Below are 5348 nucleotides of genomic sequence, written 5' to 3'. Positions count from 1 at the left end.
CTCACTATCCAAGCATCTTTGACCTCAACTTCCATCTGTCCTGAGCCACTTGCCATAACTACACACACTCCACTCGTACAAGCAGACCTTCTCTGTAATCATGGGTCCAGGACAGTCATGGGAAGATGCCCTACCTGGCCCAACCATGCCGGATCAGCACCTACTCAGTGCAGACTTCATGGCTGGTGTCCCCAGGTGACTCATTCCACCTATGCAAGCCAGATCAAACCCAAAGGGCATCCAACTCTTCTCCTCTCCCAGGTCCCCACCATAGTCAAGAATATCAGCACTTCAGGCATTCACACAGTGACACTGTGGTCCCTTCCTGTCCACTCCTGTCTCTCTTCCCACGCAGCAGCTAGCATGCTTTAACAAAATAAGATCGCATCATTCCTCTGCCTACAACCACAGATGAGGTTATACCCTTTACTTGTTGTTGTTTTGTTTGCTTTCAATATTATTGAGACGTACTTCACATACTACACAATTCACCCATTTGATGGCTTCGAATATATTCACCACAGTTGTGTGACCCTCACCACAATGTACATAAGAATTACTACCTCAGAAACTCCTCACCCCACAGTCACTTCCCAATCCCCTACCCACATATGCAAACCCTACTCACCACTGATCGCTAACAGGATTTGCTTTTTCTTGACATTTCACATAAATGGAATCATACAATGTGAGGTCTCTGGAGATGGGTTTCCTTCACTTACCATAATCGTTTCAAGGTTCCTACATATTATAGCATGAATTAATACTTCATTGCTTTTTAAGTCTGAGTAATAGTTTATCATATGGATACACCATATTTTGTCTGTTCATTAGTTGATGAAAATGTGGGTAATTTCCATTTGGGGCTATTACAAATAATGCTGATACAAATATTTGTGCACAAGCTTATGTACGGACATATGTTTTTGCTTTTCTTGGATACAGAAATAGGAGTGTGTTTACTAGATCATATGATACCTCCATGTTTAACCATTGGAGGAACTGTCAGAGATTGCTTACCAAACTACATTTCCCATAGCAGTTTGGGAACCTTTGCTCTTTTTTGTGTTCTATATATTTAAGGTATACAACTTGATGGTCTGGTTTACATATATATGGGATATGGGTTATGATAGCCCAGGAAACTAACTTCCTATCACCACACATAGCTAATTTGTGTATGTGTATGTGTGCGTGTGTGATGAAAGCACCCAGAATCTACCCTTTAGCAAATTTCCAGTGTACAACATTATTAAGTGTAGTTCTCAGACTGTAGCTAGATTTCTAGCCATAGCAAACCTGTATAACCACAGCTTCATGGCTTTGTCCTAGACTTCTCCATTCCTTCCCCTCATCCCCCACTCCCAGTCCCTGATAACTGCCTTTTTAATCCTCTGTTCCTATGTAGTCAATTTTTAAAAAAATTTTGGATTCCACATATAAGTGAAATCATGCAATATTAACTGTCTGGGTTATAATGTCTTCCAGGTTCATCCATGTTATTGCAAAAGGCAGGATTTCCTTCTATTTTTAAGACAGCATAATGCCATAATTTCTTGATGCATTTGCCCATACACAGACTTTGGAGTTGTTCCCATATCTTGGTTACTACGAACAAAGCAACCCTGGACCTTAGGGTGCAGCTCTCTCTAGGAAGTTCTAGATTTATCTCTTTGGAGTGCATGACAGGACTTCAGAAAGTTAGTGAGAAAATATAATTAAAATATGAGGATTTTTTTTTCCACAAAAACTGAAATCCATGCAACATATATATACCCAGAAGAGGGATTAGTAGTCACACGACAACTCTATTTTTAATCTTTTGAGGACTCTCCATTGTGTTTTCCAAAATGGATGTATTAATTTACACTCCAACAGCATACAATGCTCACTTTCCTGCACATCCATCTCTTTTTCTTTTTTTAAAAAACAACCCTTCCCACAGATGTGAGGAGATACCTCAGTGTGGTTTCCACTTGAATCTCCCTGCTGGCTAGTGCTATTGGGCACCTTACCATCTACCTGTTGGCTCTCTGTGTGCCTTCTTTGGAAGGATGTTTCTTCCTTCCAAAAGTCTTTTGCTTTTTATCAGGTTATTTGATTTATGTTTCTTAGTTATAATTTTTACATATTTGCAAATAAATCCTTTATCAAATATACAGTTTACAAATATTTCCTCCCAATTTAGAGGCTGCCTTTTTATTTTGCTGCTTGTTTACTTTGCTGCGCAGGAACTTTCCGGTTTGATGGAGTTCCAATTGTCCATCTATGCTCCCTAGGCAGCCATAACACCTGCCTCTAGATCATGGGGAGGTAATACAGAGGCTATCTAAAGAGAACTGGAGTTCACTCTAATTATGTGGCACAGAAGCTAAGAACCCAGAGGGTCGACAGATATGTCCAGGGCTCTGGATCTCTCTCTTTTTTTGAGATGTATTTATTTTTATTGGGAAGTCAGATATACAGAGAGGAGAAGAGACAGAAAGGAAGATCTTCTGTCCAATGATTCACTTCCCAAGTGGCCGCAACAGCCGGAACTGAGCCAAGCCGAAGTCAGAAGCCAGGAGCTTCTTCGGAGTCTCCCACGCGAGTGCAGGGTCCCAAGGCTTTGGGCCGTCCTCAACTGCTTTCCCAGGCCGCAAGCAGGGAGCTGGATGGGAAGGAGGGCTGTGGACAAGAACCAACACCCATATGGGATCTGGGCATGTGCAAGGCGAGGACTTTAGCTGCCAGGCTATAGTGCCAGGCCAGGGTCTGGATTTCTTGAAATCCCCATTTTCAGAAGGGCAGTCCTGAGGACACTTAAGGCCATTCACTGTGTGGATTTCTATGACTGAGTTCTCCATTGAGAACCTCTTTCAGTGCAGTGTTGTGGAGTGGAGCATAAAGCTGCTGCCTGTGTTGCCAGCATCCCCTTTGGTGCCAGTTCAAGTCCCAGCCCCTCCATTTCCCATCCAGCTCCCTGCAAATGTACCTGGAAAAGCAGTAGAGGATGACCCAAGTGTTTGGGCCCCTACACCCATGTGAGAGACCTAGAAGAAACACCTGGTTTTCCACCATGGGGGGAGGGTACAGGTAGGGGTTGGGGGAATCCCAGAGCCTATGAAACTGTGTCACATAATGCAATGTAATTAATACAAAAATAAATAAATAATTTTCAAATAAAAAAAGAAACACCTGGTTTCTGGCTTTGGACCAGTCCAGCTTCAGCTATCGTGGTTATTTGTGGAGTAAACCAGAATTGGAAGATACCTCTCTCTCTCTCCCTCACTCCCTCTTCTTTTCTCTCGCTCTCTCTCCTCCTCCTCTCTTCCTCTTTCCCAGATGTCAAAGTCTGACTTAAGTAGAATATTTCCAACAGCCCAAGAATCTAACCATTATGATCCCCATTTAAAAAGAGTTCAAAGAAACTAAAAGAAATAATCTCGTTCATTGAGTCATTTGCATTTTTTCTTTCATCCAACCAGTTACCTAAATATTGATCACCTAAAATATATCCATCACTAAGAGTAAATAAGTAAATAAGAATACAAACAATTGACAAGTAATCAAGTGAAGGAACATGTTGTTATTAATTATTCAGTGCGACCAAGCAAAGGATGTAGAGTATTAAGTCGTGGCCACATAGAATCCCAGTCCTTCCCACGCATGGACTTTGGCCAATTCTGGCACTGGTTTAGCCGATGGGATGTGAGTTGTCATGACATAAGCAAGAATTTGAAATGTATTTTTATGGTGAACATTATCGTCTTAAACTTTAGTCCCAGTCATCAAAATACACCCCAACTAGCCTGTGAATCCCAGGAGAAGGGTGAGGAGTGTTTAAGAGCTAAAACATGAGTTCATGAATGAAGTATTAACTACTGAAATTCTGTGCTTTGTTACATATCAATAACTAACCAATATGGAATATGATGAGTGATAAGGAGATAGAAAGATACAGGATAAAGAAAGACTGGATGGGAGGAAGATGTGATTTCTCAGGAAAGATCATACTGAAACAACCAAAGTTAACTCTTTGACACTTAAGAAGCAAGACTAGAATAGGGAGGATGGTGTTACCGAAAGAGGAAGTAGCATATCCAAAGGCCCTGGGGTGAGAAGAAGCAGAATAGATTCCAAGAATTAAAAAAAAAAAAAAAGAGTGGGGAGAGGGGTTCTTCATCCTCACTCGCCTCTGCTGGCCTGCCTTGTCCCTTGGCCTGCCTGGGAGTCCTGGGGATGCGGTCCTGGAAGGGCCTGGCCCACCCGGCCTTGGGCACTACCTGGACTTGGTAGAAATCTGGGGAAATGCAAGCTAAACACACCAAGAAGGTTGGGATTGTGTGTAAATACGGGACCTGCCACGGCACCTGCCTCTGGAAGTTGGTTAAGAACACTGAAATCATGTTCCAGTGGTGCAATTGGTTAGCTTGCAGTACTTATAAGAAGACTGAAATCGGTCAACATGCCAAGTACACCTGCTCCTTCTGCGGTGAAACCAAAATGAAGAGGCATGTGTGGGCATCTGGCACTGTGGCTCCTGCTTGAAGACGGCGGCCAGGTGTTGCGGCAGGGGGGCAGGCCTGGACATACAACACCAGTCAAGTCTGTGATTAGAAGACTGAAAGAACTGAAAGACCAGTGGAGGTGCCATCTTGGAGACCTCAGCAGCCTATAATAAATGGGTTAATTTATATTACAAAAAAACAAGAACAAGAAGCTATTAACACGATCAAGAAAATGTGAAAATAAACCACAGACTGAAAAAAATTTGCAAATGATGTTTATGATAAGGTACTTACATTCTAGATACAATAGAACTATGCAGACCAATTTTTTTTAATGAAGTAAGCACAAAATTGTAAACATAGCCTTCACCAAAAAAGTATGCAATTGGAAAATAAGCACATGGAAAAACATTCAACATTGTCACATTTTAGAGGAGAACAAACGAGAACCACATTGAAGCACAATGTGCACAGGTTACCACAGCCAAACACTGGGAACCAAACATCCATGGAAAGATGAACCAATAAACAAAGCAGTGGTATGTCCATACAGCACAACACTACTGAGCAAGGGATGAGCTACTGATACACACATAATGTAAATAAATCTCAAAATGATTATGACTAGTGAAAGAAGCCAAACTAAAAAGATGCACACTGTGTAATTCCACATACATAAATCCTTTAAAATAGAAATCCGATCTATAACAACAGAAAGTAGAGCTAAGATCCCCGAGGGACGGGCCCGGCGGCATGGCTTATCTTCACTGCAGTGACAATTTCCCAGGTGTGTGCCCAGGCATACTTATCAAACTGCACACTTTAAATATGTACAGCTTATTGTACGTTAATTATACC

General features: G+C 41.8%; 1 pseudogene; it reads left to right on the top strand.

Annotated features, from left to right (window-relative positions):
* Positions 1-4290: 4290 nt before the first annotated feature.
* LOC131483023 (large ribosomal subunit protein eL43-like) lies at positions 4291-4660 on the top strand (annotated as a pseudogene).
* Positions 4661-5348: the final 688 nt, after the last annotated feature.

This window comes from Ochotona princeps, chromosome 22 (genome assembly GCF_030435755.1).
Source record: "Ochotona princeps isolate mOchPri1 chromosome 22, mOchPri1.hap1, whole genome shotgun sequence".
Lineage (NCBI taxonomy): Eukaryota > Metazoa > Chordata > Mammalia > Lagomorpha > Ochotonidae > Ochotona > Ochotona princeps.
The sequence above is the reverse complement of the archived record's forward strand: the minus strand, read 5'-3'. Positions and strand labels throughout refer to the sequence as shown.